This window comes from Liolophura sinensis, chromosome 6 (genome assembly GCF_032854445.1).
Source record: "Liolophura sinensis isolate JHLJ2023 chromosome 6, CUHK_Ljap_v2, whole genome shotgun sequence".
NCBI classification, from domain to species: domain Eukaryota; kingdom Metazoa; phylum Mollusca; class Polyplacophora; order Chitonida; family Chitonidae; genus Liolophura; species Liolophura sinensis.
This window is the reverse complement of record NC_088300.1, coordinates 41,432,833-41,458,364: the sequence shown is the minus strand read 5'-3', so window position 1 is coordinate 41,458,364 and position 25,532 is coordinate 41,432,833. Positions and strand designations below refer to the sequence as shown.

General features: G+C 39.1%; 1 protein-coding gene across 1 annotated transcript in view; it reads left to right on the top strand.

The window, feature by feature from the left end:
- Positions 1-7,290: 7,290 nt before the first annotated feature.
- The window catches only part of LOC135468365 (CD9 antigen-like), a 33,333-nt gene continuing 15,091 nt past the window's right edge, over positions 7,291-25,532 (top strand). The window contains exon 1 of the mRNA XM_064746576.1: positions 7,291-7,405. The gene's annotated coding sequence lies outside the window, so the exon portion shown is untranslated. The remainder of the gene's footprint in view (positions 7,406-25,532) is intronic.

The window sequence follows — 25,532 nt, the reverse complement described above, 5'->3', positions numbered from 1 at the left end:
TTCATGAATAAATATGTGGTTTGTTTCTAAAATGCTTATTGGATATGTCCGTTATTAGGAGTTCAGTGGCATTTGCTTATAAGCAAATACGAATGTTTTATCAAACATAAAAAGGTGTCTGAATGAACGTTTGAAGGACATTACATAAACACTGCTGAATGAGATGTGATGGCGATTAGTCTTAATACGAAATAGGCCCCAAAGAAGTTTTGTGACAATGTCTGATGTTATAAATTACTTTGAAAATCTTTTTAAAAGCCACACTGCAGAGGACACTTTGTATACTGGATACGAGTTAATCAACCGATCAGTTCAGAGTGGACGCATCAGGAACTGGTCAAATACAAGAGGAGAAAGACGGTTTAGGTGAGCCAGCAAAGGTCTTAATGTTGAAACAACAGTTCAAGTTTACAACCGGGAGAAGTTTGTAGTGACTGACGAATGTATATATTTACCCTAGCAAGGTATTAACCTGAAGGAATTATGTGGTCACGGTGTCCGTCTGTCATTCTCCTAACCACGTGCTCATTTCGAAACTTTTCATTATTATTTAATTATTCCTACATGTAGTAAAGAAACCTTTGGGATTGCGTCAGTCTGTATTTCATGATCTAAGTAGAAGTCAAACCCCTTTAGAAAGGATTTCATAGTTGGTACTCGGGGACCGGTTGTTCAAAAGTGTATCAGCTAATACCAGTATTAAGTTACTTTGTATGTTTATGATTTTAGCAAAACCCAGCGAACAGTACAGTTGTACGAAGACCAAATGGAACAGGAGTAGCTTTAGTTTGTATTAATAAACTGTTCCACAATTATTCATGGGCCAATGGAAAGAACTGAAGACTTCATTTAAAGTTAAATCTGATATTAAGTCTTAAGACTTTTTTAAACAACCAGCCACTCGTTCATATACATTGTGATGATAGAAGTTCATGTTTTAGCTTGGGTTGTTTGTATAAAATTTTTGGTTTCTAGTAGATTGATTAGAAATTTGAAAGTTTGAATATATGCTAGTAGTGGTGCCGTTGCAAAGCGAAAGGGTTTGCAAATTTGGCATAAAAATCCATATTGAGATTTTTTGGGGGGGAGGGAGGGGGGAGGCGAGGGGAGTGTTTCAATCAAATTTCACGAAGGAGTTGAGATATTATTTCACACCCGCAAACTCGTTAATAATCCCAGTGGGATTTCTGTTTGTCTCAACATATAATGTTGAACTTTAGTTGCTCTATTCACAACCATGTTAGTTATTTTAGTCATTGTCTATCGTTGCAGGGTAATTAACACATTAACATTAAGCATATATACAGCTTAAGCCTATGTCGGATGGTTTTCGATCGGCTGGTTACCGGATGCTTATATGACCCTGGAGCTATAAAGGGCTATGTAAGCATTCATGTTTATGACACAAACCCGTTGCTTTTATGAACAGTCGCAATCCACGGGCAACTTATATACCCATATTTGTATTCGACTTAAAATCATTTCGACTTTAAATCACGAACTACGAAATGGAAATGTTAAATGGTTGTCATGCCTGGAATAATGAATGTCTCTTCTGCATCACTGAAAAATAATGACTGTTTCTCAAGTGTTAGCAACTTTGTTTACTATTTATATATTTCTTTTTTAGTTCTTCATTGGAGAACTGGTGTTTTACGTCGTTGTGGAAATGTTTATTGCAGTTATCGGCTGGAAAGGCCCCTTGATGGTTTATGAGTGATACGCGAATGTTAATGTTAATCTTTAGATTTTTTAGTTAACCAATCAAATGTCTCGCTATTGCCTTTAAATGTTATAAAAACTTTAGGGAATGTTAACTTAAATAGTAATTATTAGTCTTAATTATTATAAATTGTGTTAGGATAGATTGGTTTAAAATCGCGTTGCATTTAATAATATCATAGTGTTAATGTGAGAAGAGTGTGTTTTCTTGCTTTCAATATTAAACGTCATAACGTGTATACCGGCCTCAAGAAATGATTCTAAAATGCATAAGTTATTAGAAAGAACTTTGCTACGACTAAAATAATTTATTTCAGTTATTTCAACAACTTTGTTGATGTGTTCGGAATGGTATGTAGATGTACCTATGCATGTTTAATGTAGCATTCTATTATAAGTATATTTTTAAAGATATCGCTGTTTGTAGATGGAATCTGGACTTCGTCAGCGCAGCTCTTAGGTAGCTTTCAACAGATTGCCATGAAACTTAGCAGATCCATGTGCTAGTGATGATATATAGGTGTGAATATATATTTTATTTATTTTATATTAAATAGCGTCACTTGGAAAATTTTCTAAGTTATCGCTGTTTGTATTTCATTATATTTCTCGGAAATAATTGAACCTTTTGATATAGTATCACAAACGCCATTCAGAAAAAGGTGGCGATAAAATGATGCCAAAAAAGTATAACTGCATTTTAGAAAGGTCCGGGCGTAAATAAAGTCCTTTGAGGCATAAATGGTTCAGAGAGTAAACACAAAAAAATATTAAATTGTTGTCATGTAAAGATCGTCAAACATGTCCACACACGTGTGCATACGTAGATTTACATGTAGCAGTTAGTGGAGAATATGTCTACAAATTTGACAGAACAATTTTTCAACTATACCTGATCTTTTGGTTTTCAGGAGTAGTGGTTCTGTCTCCCATATGGCGTTATTTGATGGTAAACCCAGGGTCCCATAGGTTCCCCCATACGTATAGCACTTCTCCATTTTGAACGGTTTTCCTGTATTCGGTTTACAAGTTCTTGACTCTTATACCCTATTATATACCCGAAGCTATGTGCCATATTTGTTAGTGGTCAGAGTTTATTATAATAGAGTAGGTGCACTGGCATCTGGAGAGTTCTCATCATACAACCAGATAATACGCACACATGTGTTTGCTAGTCAGAGATAGTGGAAGTAGACAAGTTTGTGACCGTGGTCCCTTGAAGAAAGTTACCAAACCGCTTTGTAGGCCTACATATCAAAATCTAACCGTCAAATCCATTATTGGTATACCACTTATAAATCATAAAGGGCGTTCCCAGTCGATTATAGCACAACATGTTTACGAAATAACCAAAGTCACCAATTTGCCAAGGAATATGGAAGAAATAATATATAAATAGTAAATAAATGTGGTAACATGTAAGAGGGAAGCAGTCGGCAGTTTTAAAAGATGTAGGGATGATTTTCTGTGCATCACATCCGGGAATAATTTCCATGCAGGTCGAGCAGAAGCGGTAGAAGATATATGAAAAGTGAAAAAGAAGTCGAGCATCAGCAAGAGAAAATGCGACTAGATGGCGTATAGACAAAGTGGTTGTAGACATAAATCCACCACAGACAATGTGGTTCATGGGCAATTTTGGTAAAAGACGAAACCTATGGGGATATGTTTATTATCTATTTATTTGATTGATGTTCAACGTCGTAGTCAACAATATTAGTCAAGAGTCAAGGACCTATACGACAGCGGCCACAGTTATTGTGGATAAAGCTGAACGGAGCCCGGAGAAAACCCGCAGGTTGCTTGCAGGCCTTTCCACGTATGATCGGAGAGGAATCCATCATGGGCACCGGTGAGAGGCTTCTGGGGTATTGTGCTGCGCTCACACACTAACCAGCATTTGTTTATTTATTTGACTGGTGTTTTACACCGTAAGCAAGAATATTTCACGGATGGAGCCCGGGGGAAACCCACGACCACCCGCACGTTGCTGCGGGCATTCCCACGCACGACCAGAGAAGAAGCCAGCATTAGCTGGACTTGAATTCAGAGCGACCACATTGGCGAGAGGCTCCTAGGTCATTGCGCCGAACTGACATGCTAACCGCCTTGGTCACGAATGCCCCTCCACGCTAACCATTAGGCTCTTATGGGGATATATTGTGGGAAACTGAAACCGTGAGGATATGTCATGATGCAGGGCTATGGTGTTACCAGGGGCTATATCATGACGAGGGGCTATATCATTACAAGAGACTATATCATGACGAGGTGATATGTTAAGATTAGGGGATATATTATAAAGAATGTGATATGAAGTGATATGTTATGACGGGGGTGGGGGGTGGGGGGTGGGTGGGCTATGTTATGAAGAGGAATATGTAATGACGAGATGACATGTGATGTTATAAGGAAGGGATATTTTATGACGGTGTGATGTGTTATGGCGAGGTCACATGTTATGACGAAGTGATGTGTTATGACGAGGTCATATGTTATGACCAAGGGATATGTTATGGCGAGGTGATATGCTATGACGAGGTGATATGTTGGTGATAAGACGCAAAGCCATGGAACATGAGGGATTCTTTGGACGCGTCGAAGCCTTGTTAGTGGTAGCTTCATGGTTGAAGGGATGCGGATATATCTGTCGCTTGAGCACAGTATATATGTGATACAACCGTTATAAGAGAAAGATAAAGACATGAATGTATATGAAGTTGGTTTGAACGAACTGGGAGCAGCGGGGCAAAAACAATGTGAATAAATAAGTGAATAAATAAATAATGGAGCTGTTTATTTTATGGTACCACTATTTAAATCCACATGAATTCTTCATGTTTTAACTGACGTAGTTCAAGTTTATGTCTAGTTTTCTTCAAGACGCGGTTTTGTCTCTGTTCCTCAGCCCTTAACCTGTTCACCTGAGCATCTCCCACACGTATACGGTGACATCTGGCTTTGTTGGACACTTGCTCCAGATACTTGCTGTGTCTCAGTGACACCTCCTCAATGTCCCTCTTCAAGGCTGTAGCCGTTCGTCGTGGCTTGGTGTCTGCTGGCGGCTTTGGGGCGGTCTCACATGGTTTGTCAAAGACTGTCAAGCGCGAGGTGGAAGCTTCTTCCAGGTACCGTGAGAAAGAGGTGAATGTAGTCAGCATCTTATTGACCTGTTTTAGCCGTGACATGGTGTGCATCTGTCCCTCTGAGAGTTGGATGGGCGATTTGCGCTGTTTGTTCACTCCGTTGAAGAAAGGTATAGTTGGCGGAGTTTTCGGCAAACCTGACACTGATCGTCTGTTCTTCACATTGCGGCTGTATGACCACGAGTTCTTGTAGTGAGGGTGCTTATCTGAAGGTGGAACGCCGGAAAGACCAAAAACTTTCTTTGACGTTCTTATATTCATCCTGACAGTTAAAATGTCGCCTCTACGAATCCGGAACTGTCTCTCGCATGTGTATCTAATCAAATACCCGGATAAACTCGACAATTTAACGTGTCCCCCATCGGCATGGAGATTCTGGATTCACCACCGTCGGATGTTTATGACGTCACAATCACTTTGCCATGTGATCCTAAGAAACAATAACATTTGACGTCATCACATAACCCCTATAGACGTCGATCGCGTCACAGCAAGAACACGACGGCACTACATCGTTGAATTAAGGATTGACTGTGATGGTTTTTTAGGTTTATTGGGTTATTAACGAAAAAATCACTGTACAAACTTTTGCATGAATCGCTAAGAGGATTCAAACAGTTTGCACAGCGTTTTTTTCTTTTCGTTATCATCCTGATAAACCTGAAATATTACAGTTAATCCTTATAATTTAATTTAAAGAATAAAAGAATGTTGTGTAATGTTTTACTTTCATTCCAAACCGTGATAAATGTTATTCGATTGTTTTGAAGAAGGGAACGCCGCTGGAATCCAGAAGACACATTTTGTAAACTACTGTATTTAAAGGTAAATATAAACTGACACTGTAACATAAGTCTTAGTAAACGTCGATGTCTGAGATGAGCGATCTCTCTGTATGATGGAAAGCGGGCCGTGGACGAGTAATTAAAGCGCTTGTCTTCCAGTCGCTCGTGCATGAGCGTTAGCACTTTCCACTTGTCTCCCACCGATGTGGTGTTCGTATTGATGGGAACGTTCGCTAGTAACTTGCCAAGAGGCGGTAGTTTACGCCGGTCATTTCGGTTTCCCACTCCTATAAAAGTGAAAAATTCTTCAGTCTGGTGTTAAAGATCAATCAAATAAATAAATAAATCTCTTGTGTGTCACAGATTTGTTACAATTTATTTTATTTCATTTATCCGGGAAAAAATCCGGATATAAATAAATGAAGATTCCATTTTCTCGAGATACAGAGACGCACTGATCTTTATCAGTTAAGAACGCTAATGGCAATAGGGCCTATGTCAGAACATATTGGTTTAGAAGAAAAGAAAGTACCGCTATAGGCCCAATACTGAGCATAATGTAAAACTACCACGGCGTTCAACACACTACACACTGGTTCATTTCGGACTATTGTGCTTGAATTGCACATAGAAGCGCCCCTCTCCCACCCCCTCCCCCACTGGAATCGATCTTGTGAACTATAATTGAAAACAAAAATTGTCGTTTAACGCCATACTTAAGAATTTTTCTCTTAAAAATTAAGGAAATCGGAGTGTCCGCACTAATCCCATATGTGAAGTGCAGAAATGCTCGCTGTATTGATGGAGGACAACTGGTCCTCAGGAACTTAAAACTGCATAAATGACCCAAGCGGTCGTCGTTGACCGCTTTTTGTCAGCATGGCCCCACGAACAGCGTAAGCTTAGTCCAAACCAAATTCTGCACTAAGATACCTGGTTTTGTATACACTGTACGCCTCTTTACACAGTAAATTCTAAGTTATTTTTTAATGCTTTGTCACAACATGCCAAGTCTTTTGATCGCGTACCGTGTTCCGTAGACTAGTGACAAGTATGCCTTAGCTCGTCACATTCGTTCCCATTCTAAAATCTGTGTCACGACCATTATGACAGCGTTTCGTGATCGTGAGCACTGTAGATAGGCCCTAGATGGCCGTGTGTGCGATCCGGTCACATTACCTGGGTGTGGCCCCACACCGAATAAACCTTTGTTATGGGTGGAATGCTTTCTGAGCAAAGAAGGAAATGGCTTTAGCTCCTGTTAAACTGTATACAATGTCTACATCTCATTAAACGTGCATAGATTTCCGTTCCTTTGTTCAGAACAAATACTCTCGTCATGTTATATGAACACACATTTCTCCCAGTCCAGTAATTTTTATTATATCCCATTTTTACTTCAAGGTGCGACGCAACTTGCAAACGTATAGGCGTGGTTGTCTTATCTCAACTTTTTAATGTTCTTCACCAAAGTTGACGTCTTGTTAAGCATAAACGACTGCTGACGAGCGGCTGATCAATACGAGGTACGGTGGAGTGGATGTAAACATTCCCCCCCGAGTGAGTGCGTTCTCCTGCCCTGTCACCTTGCCAGTAGGACACCGTCCTCAGACGCGTCGGTGTGCGGTGTACTTGACGTGTCCTCTCGATCTTATACCTAAAGCAGCAGTATGTTTTATCGGACAACCCACTTGACAGTTTGATAACATCACCTGGCTATTGTACAATTACACTGGATCTGAACTACCCCAGGTAAGTATTTCATAACTTTGTCATCAGTGTTCTCGGCATTTATTACAGTATACTGCAACGAAAACAAACGTTCTTATACTTTTCCGTCGTTTTCATGTTATAGATGTTAAGACAAAGTACAAGTTGTGGTTTGTATTTAATACAGAACATACCGGCTAAGTCAGTTCACTGCCTTATTTTGTAATCTTGAGCATTTTTTGTGTGTTGCATAATTTATTTACTGCAATGAGAAATCTCTTTGAACTCTTTGCGAGTTATTTGTTGGACTTTTATACATGTAGAATACCCGTGTCTCTTTCACTTTATAGTAGACTTAAAAGTTATGGACTTTCATTGGTTGTTCATTGGTTAGAAACTGTGGTATCAGTGATAGGTCTGCGTCATGAAACATTGGTCTTTATACATAACTGTGACAGTCCGTGTTGATTTGTTAGAAACGGTGATATTAGTGATATAGTTGAGTCATGAAACATTGGCCTTTATATATAACTGTGACAATATATATCTGTTACCATGATGTTATCCGTGTAATGCGGCTTATACATGGCTGTAGGCGTCTGATAGGGACAGTGTTATTAGTGATAGGACTGTGTCTTTGTATTGTGTGTCAAGTGTTATGAAATAGTGCTTTTAGTGTTTCCTGGCGTTGTGTTTAACTCGGTGTTAAACGGTATTGCTGTTGATACCACACTTTTTTCAGCTTTTTTTTTTCACAACATTTATGTTACATTTATTTTTTTTTATTTGATTGGTGTTTTACTCCGTACTCCAAAATATTTCACTTATACGACGGCGGCCAGCATTATGGTGGGAGGAAACCGGGCAAAGGCCGGGGGAAACCCACGACCATTCGCAGATTGGTGGCAGACCTTCCCACGTACGGCCGGAGAGGACCATTAGTTATAAGACGAGCCATTATGGTTTACTGAATGTGACAAATACAGTACAGTAAAAGCATAAGTTCAATACATTTTGTGGAAAATCAATAAACTAGAAGTTTTCGAGCAACGAACAGATTTCGCTTATATATGGCTGATTAATTTATGTTGGTTTCACGCCATTTTAAAAGTCTTTTTGATTGGGTGACACTTAAGGTGTATCAAATGCATTGGCTATATAACAATTAGCTCACCTTGTTTTCCCGCATGGGACATCAAAGCTTTCAATAATCTGTATCACTGCATTACGGGGTCTAGGTTACTATGCAGTGTATGCCAATTACCGAAACGCAACAGATGTCTATGATGTTTAGGATAAGACGTTTGACTGAGCGACTTTGTTCATAGATGTGTTGAAAGCACTACTACGGAGTGCTCGTACGTGGCTTTTATGTCCACACTCACTTATACATGTACCTCTGGCCTTCAAACGAAAGCCTTGTCAATAAACTTCGTGTAAAAACTCAAAATCTCTGGCACAGACAACAGACGATATAAACGATGATTCGGATGCAAACCGATGGACAGAAAAAGAAACGTGTAAGCTGCCTTTGCTAAAAAGCAAACCTGTTTATTTATCAATGACTGAAAGGGTTATCTTCTTTGCAGTGAGTACTGTTAGAGCATGTTACATAATCAAACGGAGACGTTGCCAGGATCGGACAAACATTTGTGTTTTGTCTGAGCCAAAAAAAATGACGAATATCTTAAATAATGTCTATGGTTTTCTTGGTTTTAGACGCTTAAATGAGACAATAATTCGCGATTTTGTGTACGTATATACAAGGTCGTATATATTTTCATCTTGGACACTGTGGGAAGTTTTGTCTGCTGTCGTCCATTGAGTGAATGTTGTCCAAGGTTGAACTGCGAACAGTTAACATAGTCATCCATTTACAGTTAGACTCCACGGATGAGATCAACTGTAGTCTTAACACTGATGACCAGTAACGGGTTCATGTGAAGATAGTACATGTTTGTCTCCAGTTAGAGATGCAGATCAAAGTTTGTACTGACCCGTGGGGATCTGGGGACATGGTCAATATACTATTGACATGAAGACCGGACCGTCGGGCTGGAGCCTTGATGTCAGGGTATTGTCAACAAGCACGGTGAACTGATAACATTATCTGCGACTGGACACTGCTTCATCTTTACGTCCTCACCAAATACAGAGGTGAAAGCAGAACACATCACAGTGTAAGGTGATGTCCGGCCAAGGAGAAAAGTGTCGCCAAATCATATAGATCAATGTAAACCAAGCCCCTGTCAGAAAACTGTAAAACTGACTGTGCCAAGGCGACATGACAAAGCAGAACTTAACCTAAGAGGAAACCGTTACAAATGCATGGAATGTCACCACAGACTATATAATCACAGAACCAGATTAATGCCCTGGAAATAATCCTTATTGTCGCAGTTGTTAGTATCGCTGTTTGTACACGTTTCCAGGAAGTTAACCAGTTTAAACAGCTGGTATTAGCAGTTATTGGAGGGAAAGAATACATACTTCCAGATTTGTGTGAAGCTGCATGGTCGTGAGAGTTAAAAGGTTAACACTCTAAATGTATATCATCGATATTAGCCCTATGATTATTATCATAATTAAATATGGGAAAATGGGCGATCGGTAATTACTGGCTTATTACTGCTAATTCTTACAAACCGGTGACAGTAAAGAAACACCGAAGTCCATTGAACGGTTTCTTGCCCTGATGTATGTTTTCAAAGTTCCGATGTGACCCGGCCATTAAGATGCCCTGACATGACATTAACCACTGAAATGTTTACACGGCTTTCGTTTGTTCGTATGAGCCGGGATGCTTTCACCGAGGTCCGTGTCAAAATATTCAATACAACGTGACGGTCAGGTGCTGAAACAACAAAAAAGATATGCCTAACTTCTCGCCTCGTGGCTCTGTTTAAACCGACGTCGCTAAGACAAAGACAGGCATACTGGCCCAGCATTAGCTCGGGTAACGTTCTCTGTTTGTTATAGTATTCGTATTAATATCCCTCTGATCGGGTGTGAATGAGAGCAGACATGTTGTGCTGGACAATCGCCTTAACGCTACATCAGGTTATATAAGACGTTTCAGGGCAACTGGTTCGATTCATGGCTACATATTTTTGGCTTATAGGGATGAAATGACGCTGTGGGTAAAGGCATTGCCTAAAATCCTATCAATGATAACCGTATTATGTCACCTTTGTACGTGGGATCTTGTCCAAGGTGCGCAGAGGTGGGAAGGGACGATGGGTTTAAGACCGTGATCTCCTCCGTCAATGACACACACCTAATACAGGGGTTAACACTAAAGCCAATGCATACTGATTTCTTCAATAGAAAAAATAAAACACAAACGATCGTAGAATCGAGTATCACAGGAATAACGTTAAATAACACAGAGATTTAGACATACACCTCAGAATTTGCCAGTGCTTCTCAATTTCTCGTCAATTTGTCCGGTGTGTGTAAGTTTCCCACTAACCCGATTAGCTGATGGCCTCGTTCTATAGACAGTATATAGGCGCCCACGCGACAACGACCTTCTCGTCGAGTTTTTCCAGAACTGAGGAGAACTGCTAGATTACAATCATTCTTTAATCATCGGACAATGATTACTCTTCTGTAGCATTTGCTTTCTGTGAAACTGTTGCTTTCACCCTCCAAGAAAGTAGCCTTCCAAATATATGATGCAAATATAATCAAAGACTTACAGCACAGAGAGTAAAACCAGGGCAACGACAGTTTGATAGTTGGCCAATGGTGACACTTAACCATACGCCAAAATACGCGAAAATACGCCATCTTGTCCATTTATCTGGGTTGGGGTTGTATTCTAATTTTACCTATAAATGCATAAACAGTAGCAAATTCCACACACCCCTACACTACCATGGCTTAAGCAGAATTAGATAAAAAAAAATACGGTGATGGTAAGTCTAATTTATTAGATGTCGTTGGTTTCAAATTACTCGAAATACAATTATACAATTTAATAATAAGCTTAACGTGACTAATTTCTGTACGGTTCCATTTCATGCGACGCTTAAATGACAGTCTACGGGGAAATCGGTTTAAAGACACCTATTTATGTCCAGTTCATGATAAAATTGTGTATGCGTATATAAATATAAATTGCCCGTATACCACACCATACGGGCGCTTGCTTGTATAGGGCGTCACCTTGACACAGCTTTCATACGGTGGGAGAATGGTTATATTCTGCCGTACATGAGAGCTAACGATTTCAGTTACTGATCGTAAAACCGGTTTTTCTTTGTACATGTAGGCAAAGAGTAGTGGACCAAGGGAGCTTTCAAACGTTCAGGTCACTGAACATTTAGACGTGCAAACGGTCGAGTTGGAATAAGCTTAGACAGTCATACACATAGTCAGGTTTTGCCGAAGGTTGAGGGTCCGTTATATAACTTATTAAACTGCTGCACACAAACTTCATTTAGTCAAACTTTTAGGGTCAGATGTCTGCAGATAGGTCAGACGGTGCAAGAGTATTTTAATATGCTGTATATAGAGGAATAAAGCTGTAAAGCTGTTTTCTCATGACTAACAGGTGAGTCCGTAACCCAAAATGGGTTACTCAGCAACTTGTAGCACTAAGCAACTTAAACCTGAATTTAAAACGCGATACAAATCGAGGAACTACCTATGTGCTATCATAGTACAAATTGGTCTTCAAACACACGGTTCATATAGTTGAGGGTTGATAATGATAATGGAGGGCTTCACACCCTCGGCCTGACATGAAACCATGCTTTAGAAAAGTTTCTGTTTGATTTCCTGTCTGTACGGAATTTGGATTAATCCGAAAGTGAACACAGGAAATGGCAGACCCAATGCAATTAAAATAATTAGGCAGTGTGGATATTGTGAATGTTACAAGCGCATGTCTGTTACACCACACTCCTTGATGCCAAATATTGACATTATCTGCCCCCCTTAAAGCAAACCCATGAACTGTAACTGTTACTCGGAAGATAAACATTAAGCATAAACAATCTATTCCAGCATCTCGTCGATTTATGCAAGATTCGCCTTTTATCATCTTGTACAATCTAGCCTGCATGCTGTCTACCACATGTTTAACTACAATCCAAAAGTCAGAGCTTTTTAAAAAAATTTCAAAATTAATTACATGAATAAAGCCGTTGTTAACATTAAGCATCCTATGTCTGAATGTGTCTGCAACAACCAAACCACAATCGTGACTCGTGGTCCCTTAGCTGTTGTAGGCTGTCTGCAAACACAACAGCTCCTCAGTGCGGATTTTAGGCCATGGTGCACGGCTGCTTTGTTTGCCGTGTTATTATATCGAGGCTTGTTGGGTTTTTCGGCTTGTATGAGCTCCGCTTCACGCCAGAAATTATTTGAGGACGTGTGCATATTGCTTGCACTACCGATCATTGGCAATAAGGAATTTAATGCGTCACTGAGTTTGATTATAAGAGCCACCACAGTTTGCTCTGACAGATTGATTTGGATAGTATTACATTTGGAGTTATATTTGGAGTTATCTACGCATTGTTTGTCGCATGTGTCAATCCTCTTGATGACCCAGTGTGTTATTAATTGGGAACTAACTTTACGACATCCACATGTTTGTCCGTATAACAACATAGCTCTTCCTACACTGCTAATGTTCTCGGAGATGAAAAAAGAAACCGGACAGAATCCAGTGGAAACTGCTGTCTTTCTTCAAGTACCTAAGGAACCTCCAGAAGTATAACCAGCAATAGCAATAGCTGAATGTCGTGCGCAGCGAGACCAACACCAGCAACGATTGCAATAGTTCACGTACAAAATTACTGAAATAGCTAGTTTAAATTCCGAATAGCATTGACTTAGACAGCTTTGCCCTTAAGCGTCCATACATAGTTTCCGCCAGAATGTGTGGGGAATAAAGCAAGCTACATCCCTCTGAATTCGGGTAAATTTGAAATATGATTTTGAACCCTCATTTGTTTTGTACATATAAGCTATTGTGCGATGACCCCTAGATGTGGCTCTGTCTTGGTACCCGTGTACCGCTTGTCGCGTACCGGTCTGTTGACACTCCGGACGAGAAATCCCTCTTGGGTTTATACCATATTATGGAACAGAGCAAACTTAAAAAATATGCGAAGAATTTTGATCGATAATTTAGATTTTTTTTTGGCTACTTCAAACTTCATTTCATCAAGTATACCCAAATTATTCTATCTATGTAGTAACACCCTTCCCCCCCCCCCCCCCCAAAAAAAAAAAGAATGAGGAACACCAATAAAAACACGGTTAAGTGGCCAGTTTTGATAAGATGATGTAATGGATATATAAAGTAGATCCAACCGATTCTCAAGTGAATGATATCATTAGAAGTCCAGATAACAAAGACCCTGTCAAATAATGATAAATATATCATAATAATATCCTCATATCACTGTCAGAGATGCCTTTCATTCTGACCCGTTTATTGTACTCAGACAGACCTCAGGCACAGTGTACAGGTTGTTAGCCTCAGCACCGTGGGAAATCTCCTCGCACTGTTTACTTTCCTTGAAATACCTCTCTGTTTTTATGTAATGAGATGATGCAACAGTGAGCAGTGTGAACATCTAAACAAAAACAGACACTTTTTACAGTGGACTGACACAAACCCGTAAAACTTTCCGGATTTTCGAGGTTCTGAAAACATTTGATTATACGAAACTGAACAAATAATCCCCAACTGGCCTTGCAGCTTCTAATTCCGCAGAGATATAAGTCTCTATCAACTGATCTACTTCTCTGATATAAACTATCTTCAAGCCAAAGCGGAATTTCTTTACGTCTAAATAACCAGTATTTATATAATCTAACTGTACACCTCATGGATATATGCATACTCTCGTGACGATGTTACTTTTCCAAGTCATATACTCCCTGACCCTACCCACATTCAGAAGCTTTCAGAGCTATCTCTATGGATTTGATATGAGATGATTGGATTAAATGTTCAAAATGATTCTGGTAAATATGAGCGGAACGTTTATGATATCTGGCATTTCGTTTTTGTCGTTATTTGGAACCGTACCGGCCTTATCCAAGGCGAGGGATGTATAAGCATTAATGTTATCGGAAAACAACTAACAGATGACCTAGGTTTGATTTGATTTGATTTGATGGGTGTTTTACGCCGTACTCAAGAATATTTCACTTATACGACGGCGGTTAGCATTATGATGGGTTTAAACCAGGCACAGCCCGGGGGAAACCCACGACCATCCGCAGGTTGCTGGCAGACCTTCCCACGTACGACCAGAGAGATGACCTAGGACCAGTTGTCCTTAATGCCAGTCTTAGCCTAATGCAAAACCAATGGCACTTTAGTCAAGACTAAAGTTATTACACGGCTTGGCTACTAAATACACTTTTGAACAGCTGGGCCCTGAGTTTCGGTTGTTAAACTTTTCTGTTTAGAGTTTTATAGAAATATTTACTGCTTATGTTTATTCATCTATTTGATTGGTGTTAAACATCGTACTCAAGAATATTTGTAACACCCACCTGTTTCATGGTGGGAGAAAATCTGAGAGAGCTATTGTTCTTAGAAAGACGAATACAAAGTATCATCTCTAAGGGAATATAGTCTTGGCTATACAATGGGGTTGAATTATGGAACGTTCTTTCTATGCATGTGTACATTTGATTTATTTATTTCACTTTTGAAACACAGTGTGAGAATCCCCACAGTTTTTCAGGCTCCACAGCTTTGTTAATCTGCCTCCACTGGGATGGGCATACTTCAGAGTATTGTTCATTTGCCTCTGTCAGGAGAGGAGGATAAAGAAACGGTAAACGTGCACACCTGTTTCTGACTACAGGCACAACGGCCAGCGGGCGGGCCATGTTCTGTTGGTAACAAGCTGGCAGTCGTTCGCTAAGCTCAGCTATAAGAACACTCAGACTCTAAATTACACATCAAACAGTGTGCTGGGGGAGCGTCTTTACTCCCTACGGTCATGCACAGCATTCTGTACTAACCCTCCCTTGTTTCTATTAATACACGACAACCAGTGTGTGGAAACAACCACCACTTAAGATAGGAAATATATTGTAGATAAGAAAGTCCTGGCTTATTCCTTACTGCTCATCAGTACGCTGGTCCAGAAGAAGTAAAAGTTACTCTTCTTATACAACAAGCTATATTATATATTTCCTGGGCTGTTCGTATATTCAGCCCTGTATAATTCTACAGCTCAGAGTGTTAAACAAGGCTTTAAGGTAGGTATACGGTTTTATGTTTCTACTGTCAGTTTGTCAGTATACCCTCAACCATGGCCCCATCTAAGGATTGTATAACCATCACTCGTGTCTCTGTGGCGGATTTTGACAGCCTCCGTTTCTCTTCCAGCCGGTCGGAATAGCTTCCACGTCTGTGCATATCGTGAAATCTGGGGCCCGTGGAGTAGGGAATCAGGTGAGGTATTTAGGGGCTTCCACAGAGATGAAAACAAGCTTGTGTACATGGCCACGTCAGGGCTTCTTTCTCATCGTGTAAAATAAACCGGCTTTATGAGTGAAGAATGTTTACCTCGTCTACAGCTCTATTTTGATGCATTTAACAGCTGAGACAAGCCTTTATTAATTTCCTTTGATTTAAGACATAGACAAGATATACACAGTAGTCGAAAACACTAAACTCCCAAACGTCTTAACTTAGGCAGACAATTTACGTAGATGTCGTCCTAGTTCCAGATATTTTGAGATAATTGATAAGGACAGAGTTCACGTAGAAGTCCTTCATAAACGGCTGCATGGTTTCTTGATGTGTTTATCGGTCATGTTGGCTTTCACGATGATAAGATATTTTGAGAGAGGTTTAATAGTTCACGGTATAATGTTTGAAAAACTCACATGGCTTGGACCCACGTGTTGAACGTTGGAAACTAGGATGGGAAACCAGATGTGTGTAATGACTTACTTAATTTTGATGACGCCACAGGTGTAACATAGTTGTGCGACCCCTGTATGTGTGCGGAGATTTTAGGCCATTCACCTGGTTATATTAAACATCATGATTTTGTCTTCACCTTTTTCATATCTAATAAACCGCCCCAGCCAGGAAATAACTTCCCAAAGAGTGAAGCCAATCATATTATTTGTTAAAAATGTCCAAAAAGCACTTATATCTGTAAATTTCATCATGCTCAAGATCCAGAATCTGATTGTGCGAGCCTCTCACCAATGCGGTTGCTGTGAGTTCAAGTCCAGCTCATGCAAGCTCTCTCTTTCACCGTACATGAGAATGTGTGTCAGTAACCTGCGGATGGTCGTAGGTTTCCCGCAGACTCTGCCCGGTTTCTTCCCACCATAATGTTTGTCACTGACGTAAAAGCGAAATATTCTTGAGTACGACGTAAAGCACCAGTCAAATAAATAAATAATGATAATGATGAATACAGACCAGTGATCTTTAATATATTTCAATTAACATCACTGCATTTTCCCCCAGTTCTGCCTAAGCTATATTGCTAAGGGCGTGTAATTTGTTACTGTTTAAGGATTTACATGTACGGTTACAAAAAAGCTCTGTAGCTAAGGTAAATTGATAAGAGGCCAGATTTCACCAGTTACAGATAACCGTTTGTCAATTATCACACTGTCGTGGCTGCTCTGGTTTTCCTCTCTATATTGTACGTCTTTATTATATTGTATACAGCCTCATGTATGTCTTGTTGCGCCTACTGCATGGTTTAACAAAGCGCACGTACATGTTTCGTACACGTTACATACACGTAAGTGTCATGGCACTGTACTATAATTTTACAAGGTATCATTGTATTTATGTACTCAAAATATTACGAGAGACTCGTGAAATATTCTTGTTTTAAGTAACAGTATTACACTTTCTGAATATAGCACAGATTCTAGTGCTGAAATTTGGCTGAGACCACTTCGACCACTGGTTTCGAACCAGAGACCTCAGAGTCAGGCCTCAGACCAACAGGCCTTCCACAAAAATAGATCGGTAGATCGGTAGACTTTACAACGAACATGCATTACCCCTCTGATGATGACAAATGACGCCACTCCCTTAGGTGAATATATCAGACAGGTAGAGATGTCATTTAGAAAGTGGATTAAGTAAGAGTATTATCGTTAATATGGATTACACAACGAGGAAGTATGTCGGTAAACATGGAATCCCGCAGTGAGCTCAACCAACACTAGAATCTGTGTTATATTCCCTGTACTATATATATATATATATATATTTTTTTTAATATATTTATAAATCCCTATTAACGATAATACTGTTACTTAATCCACTTTCTAAATGACATCTCTGCCTGTCTGATTCTTGTTTAAGCTGTCTAAATAAGAAAGCTGTGATTATGTCACCATTACTTAATTTTATTACGCTGGCTGTAGGTAGTTTAATATTTATTTTGGAAATTAATCTAAAGAGTGTCTGGCCATTATAGACTTAAAACGTCTGTGCTTTGGTTATTTGATTTTGAAGAACTCAGGACTGTTAAACGGGGCTCCATCGCTCTGGTAATAGCCAAGAGAAACGCTAAACGCTTCATAAATGTCGAGTCGTTCACACAGAAGGCGATACTTCGTATATCCTTGACACACTGACTTATATAGTTAAGTAACATATGACTTTGATAATTTCATGATTCGCTGGTTCTTGCAAGTTCACTGGGCCAAATTTTGGTGACATTTCTGCACGGGAAAACATACTGAGACTATAAATGGGTTGCTTTATGGCTTTGACGTGGTGTTAGATTTGCGGTTATGATTGCCGAACAAATGTTTTTCCTATAGCTATCAATGCCATGTGCTACCTGGTTTCAATTTAGGCCTTCATTTGTGAATCAAAACTATTAATTTCAGAAGTTCTCTTCCCAGCTGTCATTGTCTGGTATCGGTAATTTGTCTTCGTATGCGACATGAATCTCGAAAGTGCAATAATGTGCAAAGTATTTGGAGCATTTCGAAGTTGAGTTTCTGTATTGTCATGCCAATGAAAAAAAATTTGTACGCATGCATTTGCTAGGCCATCTCATTTGCTCATTGAATTATGTAAGGATCTGCGACGTTGACATCAGTGCTATTGCAATTTGGGTAACTACAGAAATAATGAAATTAAACGATTGCTTTTAGTATTATAGGGCTTAACTGTTCCCAAAAGTGGAGACATCCATAATATCAAATTCTCAAAAGCATCGTGACTCTTATGTTGGAAACACCTTACCCCTACCCTCCTACAATTGAGTGTTCAAATCGTCTTTGTGTACATAGACGCTGAGGTTATATGGAGAGTTAAAACATAGCGCAACTGACCTACCTGTATACGTTTTCTTGCTTCATAGCATTCCGTCTTGTATAATACAAATATGGATCTGTTCAATGATTTAAGCATGCATAAAGTGTTGAGGACTACATACTGGATTTGACACATCGGTTATTATACGTGTATGTCTATTCCTACACCAATGACAATTTACTACTTTTGCCTTCAGGTAACTATTTTCCGTTATAATGATGTAAAAATAATTTTAAGAGAATTTTATTAATTGCTATTTTTATTATTGAAACTGGTCTTTGGAAATTTGACTTTGGGTTTGTGTTGGCGGTTGACGACCTGAATTGTGATTTGGAATTATAAATTACATAGTAACTTTGTAAAAAAATATGACCGGTATTCTGGTAATATCACTGAAGTTATATTACTGTTATCCGAGTAATAGAATTCGTGGAATATATAGAATTTTGAAGCTGCATGGGTTACCAGAATTCCTCGATTTACCTGATCTGTCATGATTTGTTGGTGGTGTGATGAACAGATTTTCTAACTGTTAAAGTATATCTATACATAGATTGCAATGGGGTTTTAGGGAACTTCATTGACTAATTCCCTATGTCGATAAGCAAAAAAGTTATCACTAGAAAGCAAATATAAATGTATCAATATCTATGAGAGAAACCAAGAAAATCTTCATTTTCTACATCTTTGTATTTTAACTCTAGTTTCAGTCTTTTGCTATTGCCAATTTACCTCAGAGTTTTAACCCAACTGTTGGTGTACATGCGCAAAAGAGTAGCAACGTAAACAGCACATCCTAACACCATGAGCAGAATTAGGTAAAAAACTGCGTTGATGTTGACTGGACTCTAATAAACGTTACTCAAAATTTATAGATGTGACATTGAATATACCATTCTATTATAAAACAATGCAAAGGAATCAAAAGAACGGCGTAAGGTAAGTCGGCGTAAGTTTTTAATTACATGTAGTCATCTTTTTGTTAAGGCAATAAATACATAATGCGTGATATGTAAATTAATTCCCATGATGCGTGAACTCGGAAAATATGGAAGTCCGATATTTGTGTGATATTTTTGAATTCTCTGTTTGTTCAAGTACACTAAAGTCTTAAAATTGGTATGAATCTGTTCAGTTGTCAATCATATAACAGAAGGCTACATGTCAATAACTGCATGAATATTTTCCAAATCGACGCTCAATACAAAACTCAGTACAAAAGGACGGAAAGATATATAATGTAAGAATAAATAAGCAAGTGATCAAAATAATTTTAATGACGCCAGAAAGACGCAAGGGATTTCTCAGGCACTTAAAGTTAAACAGTATCCAAACTGTGCATCCAAATTGTGTACCATGTTGGTTTACAAGTTTTCGTCAATCAAAACATATGTCAAAGTTGCGCTTTGATAGCAACTGTACACTCATACAACGTGACGATTTTAATCAACACGATGCATATACATTCACATATCCCAGGTTTAAGCGGAATTGGACACACTGAAGCAGCAGAGGACAGGAGATTCTGACCACTCCGTTCAGATTTCCTCACATGAGAATTATAAACAAGATTAAGACACTTAATTGTAAGGTGTTTGATTCATTACAGTATTTTTATATTAATAACTTATGACGTTGATTGTGTTTCACTCATAACACAGAATCTGTCAAATGCTACAAGTTGAGACGTGTATATGCCTACAATCCTTATACAGAACCGACTCTGAGTTTAAGGTAGCTTTTTGATAAATTGATCATTTTTTTTTTATCATTGCTATTTACACAGACAGAAAACTAACCGTGTAGGCTGTGCAGTGTGTTTCGATTTGAACGTTTCTTTTGCTCGTAGACGTCAGGAACACGTGTGTTAGACAAACAGTACATCATTTACTCAGCACATTTATCTCCCCTTATACGGTGCATAAGAGCATATGCGTGTTTGTTGTGAGTTCATCTACCCACTCTTGAAATGCGCGTGAAATGTTGATTGTACTTTATTGTAAACAAAATTCTAAACGAAAGATTTAATATAGAATTCCATTATAAAACAATGCACAGAGCGCATTGTAAATACTGATGCATTTTCACTGAAATAAACCAAGGCTAAACCGAATCCTGATTAACATATAAATGTGTATTTATCACATATATACAGTTTAACATGGAATATGTTGCTATGCTTTGCGTGCATTACTACTTACAGAACGTTAAGTTTCTCTGTTAAACTGTCTCTCAGTTGAAAATGACAAACGATTTCATTTTATTCAATCTTGTTGTTATCAAGACATGGTAGAAAGGATTATATTTTTTCCATAAGGAAAATTACAGACTAGCACCATGTTTTGTATGAGCTATTTTCATGGTGGCTACCCTCCTCAGTTTCAAAACGAATCTGTTCGAAATTGCCATGAGCCTATGTCTATCTCTCTGTGAAGTATGCTGAAAAGCAGGGTGAGTTTCCGTCAGTGAAGCCAAGATCTGGTAGTGACTAGCGCCTATTCCTGATATTTTGTCAAAAATAAAGCTAGTTTGATTACGTTTAATGGTTGATTAGCTACTGTAGGTCCCAAATGAAGTCAGTGCCTGGATGAGATTACAGACAAGTATTTATCCCTGATTAGCCACTGTCTGTCCCTGTGAAGCTAGTGTCTGCTGGACGCTACAGACAAGTTTTCCTCTCTGATACGTTTAATGTGTGACTCGTCACCGTCTGTCCTAATGACACCAGGATCTGGTAGAGACTACAAACAAGTCTTTGTCCCTGACATGCTCAATGCTTGATTAGCCACTGTCCGTCCTAATAAAGCTAGTTTTTGGTAGAGGCTATAGACAAGTCGTTATCCTTGATGAAGCCAGTGTATGATGGAGACTAGAGTGAACAACTATTTAGCAAACTCCATTTTAAATTTAACATGGCAGTTTGGGATTTTGCGTCAAACTGTGTACAACTTTTCAAATGCAAAACTTGGCTAGGTGGGTTATGTGGGTGACCTGAAACATTAGTAAAATCAAGTAGGCATGTCTGAGAGAGACAAGGCTGGATTTGGCTAGGAAAGGTTAAAGCACATGTGCTAACGATGGTAAAGCGACCAGAACCAGTATAAAGTCTCTATTTTTTAAATTTTGTATTTTAAAAACACAGAATACGTCACCGAGCAGCGATGTCGGGGTAGGGCCTGTGTGTGCATATCTGCATCGTTTTCTTCCGTTACATTTGAAGATCTGTACTGTTTAACACACTTCAACGTGCTTCGACACACATACAGCACATAAACAGCCTTTTGCACCACGAGACTTTCAATTTTACAGCTATACCAGTTTTCATTCACGTTACGTGCAAGTATGGCAGAAAGTATATATCGCGGGAAAGAAATAATACCAGATTTTTGATGAGGACGTCAAACTACTTCAGACAGCATATTTAGAATAATGAAATTAACAAATATGTCCAGATGACCTCACCTTCGCTCAAACCTGATTTGTTCACACAATGCGTTCTTGTACTGTCCAAGCGCGTGCTAAATGTGAAGTCAATTAGACATGGGGTTCTGGTGAAAGTGACTCTCAAATATTTTCATATCAACCCTATATGGCCGCGAGGTGACACCCAGGTTCTTACTCGCAAGAGCACATCTCCGGGTCTATGATATACCTATGTTTCACGAATTTCTCTTAAGCCTTTTTAGCTGCATAAGTTTTTAAACTTTGAAAAATGTAAAAGTGACGATTTTTTTTGGCATGTACCACTTGCGGTTTGCTGACGTGACTTCCTGTTATCTAAAATTTGTCTCCTTGCATTGGGGTGATGTTATAGACCTTAAGATTGTGTCTGTTGCCTCATGAGATAAGGAGATATACCCACCTCCGGTTTTGCAGCGTCCGTAGTCTCATTAGATAAGAAGATATATCCACCTCCGGTTTTGCAGCGTCCGCAGTCTCATTAGGTAAAGAGATATACCTACCTCCGGTTTTGCAGCGTCCGCAGTCTCATTAGGTAAGAAGATATATCCACCTCAGGTTTTGCAGCGTCGGTAGTCTCATTAGGTTAGGAGATATATCCACCTCAGGTTTTGCAGCGTACGCAGTCTCATTAGGTAAGGAGATATATCCACCTCCGTTTTTGCAGCGTCCGCAGTCTCATTAGGTAAAGAGATATACCTACCTCCGGTTTTGCAGCGTCCGCAGTCTCATTAGGTAAGGAGATATATCCACCTCAGGTTTTGCAGCGTCCAAAACTGCATCAGATAGGAATATTTGCAGTAAATCATCATCTGTAAGTGTAGCAGGAGTGTAGCAAATATTAGCCAAAATTTTTTGGTCAGATGACGTTTTCACCCAACTGCGAGCTTGCACAACTTTTAACGGAAAACGTCCTCGTTATCACCCTGAACGTGCCTAAGATTTGCGCAACTGCAAGTTCAATCTCACCAGCAGATTTATTTCGTGTTTGCACCCAATATGGCCGCCAAGTCACGCGATCAAGTGTTTCCAAAGTTAAAAAGCAGAACTTCAAGTCCTTCAAGTTTCAAGTTTCAGGAATGTACCTTGTGTGGTTTTCATAAAATATATGACAAAATTGCTGAGAATAATAATAAATATAGCTGTCGGGGACAGCAATGCCGGGGATTAAGCCAGTAGGGCCAGTGTGTAAATGTCTGTAACGGATCTTCCGTTAGATTTGAAGTGCTGTACATTTGAAACACTTTAACGAGTTTCGGCACACATACAGTACACATACAGCCCTTTGCACTCCGAGATTTTCCGGTTTAAATCTGTAACAGTTTTCATTAACGAGACTTTCAAATACTGAGGAAATTTCCTTTTTTTCGCGCTTTGATCGCAATTTGCGACATCGCAGGAAAGAAATAAGACCAGGTGCGTGATCAGAACGTCAAACTAGCAGGATACTTGCAATGTTTGTACATTAATCCTAGACACGAATGCATTGTATAGGCATTATATACTGCAGTGATATAGATGTGCCAAATATAGTAAATTCGGTCTTTCATCAGATTTCGGATCCCTGTACATCCTGTATTTATCACGACAGCTGAGTGTGAAACATATATAGACCTTTACACTGATCAATTTTGAGCTTTACAGCTGTAACGGTTTTCTGTTTTCTGTGACTTACAAATGTGGGGGTAATTGCGCTTTTTCGCAGTTTTATCGCACTTTGCGATAAAAATACACCTTACAGGAAAGAAATAAGACCAGATTCGCGTCAAACTACGTCAGATTGCATATTCAGAATATTGAAATTCAAGGAATTTTTCACATGACGTCACTTTCGCTCTATCAGCTAAAACCTCTTTTGCTCACATATTGCATTCTTTTTCTTTTCAATTGTGTCTAGGGAACGCTTGTTACGTGCCCTAAATTTGAAGTCAATGCGACATGGGGTTCTGGAAAAAATGACTCTCAAATATTTTCATATTATTTTGTATGGCCGCCAGGTCACGTGGATGATGACACCCAGATTTTTACTCGCAAAAGCATATCTCCGGATCCCCCACATATCTATGTTTCGTGCATTTCTTGTTAAGCCTTTTAGCTGTAGAAGATTTTTAATTTTTGAAAATGTAAAAATGATTTTATTTGTCATGCACAACTAATAGTTTACTCAGGTCACTTCCAGTTATGTATAATTTGTATCCTTACATTGGAATGATGTTAGACCTTAAGATTGCATCTCTAGCTTCACTGGTTAAGGAGATATTAGCCAAACGAATTTTTTGGTCACATGACATTGTCATCCAATAGAGAGCTTGTACAATTTTCAGCGGAGAAAATCCTCCTTGTCAAGTCGAGGCTTTGTGCAACTGCTGTTTAAGTTTCAGCTGAATCGCTTCAACAGTTGTGGAGAAGAAAATTTTTTAGGCTTTGAACAAAATCCAACATGGCCGCCAAGTCTCACGATCAAATGTTTTCAAAAGTTAAAACAAAACCTAAAAGATACTGAAGTTTCATGAGTGTACCATTTGTCGTTTTGTCATAAAATGTATCACAAAACTGCCGAGAATATTTAAAATTCTAACGATTTCAATACGGAATAATCCTAACGATTTCAATAGAATTTTAAGCCTGAATTACTTGAAACACCTAATTACAAATCTATTTAGGTATTTGATTTGTTTTACTCATAATGTTAACTAGATTCGGTGGTGAGTTCTGGTAAACTTCTGTTTACACAAGTTTAAGGTTTACACGCCAGTTAGATACTGGATAAGTAATGCTAAAAGGAACTGTTGAATAGTTTTGGCACTCACCAGAGTTAATAGGCATAATAGGCCGTTGTCGTCAAATAACCTCAATTACCTCTCGTATTCTAGCCAGTGATATTTATACACCAGTGTAAAGAGTGCACCGTTCTGTTTCGTCCACGTTAAGCCAGTGAAAACTCTGCTGACTGTATGGTTAATCGACTTATAATTATCTCACAGTGTTGAGCGAGGCAAATTAATTGCTTTCATTAGTGTGGATGCAAGGAGGCACTCTGACTGTGCATCCGTACGACTCGATACCGCAAGCGATAAACATTGATTTAATTACCGACCTCGGTCTGACGGCACTGTTAGACAATAAAGCAAGGGAAAGGTTACTAGGTGTTGAAGAGAGACATTTCCGACAAGAGTTGGTGATGCAAAAAAAAAGCAAGCAAAACAACAAACTGGGAAATGGCATTGTTATCTGTATAACTGCTGTAGAACGCTAAAAACCTGCCGCATAGGCTACTTGTTTGAGGAGATCATTTCTGGCGTGTTGGTGAAGGCCTCTGAGGGGAGGAAAGCAGCATTGTGTCTTGTGAATCGCCGGGATGTAAGCCCAACTGTCTACAACCACTGACAGTAGGCTCCTCCAGGCAGCGTC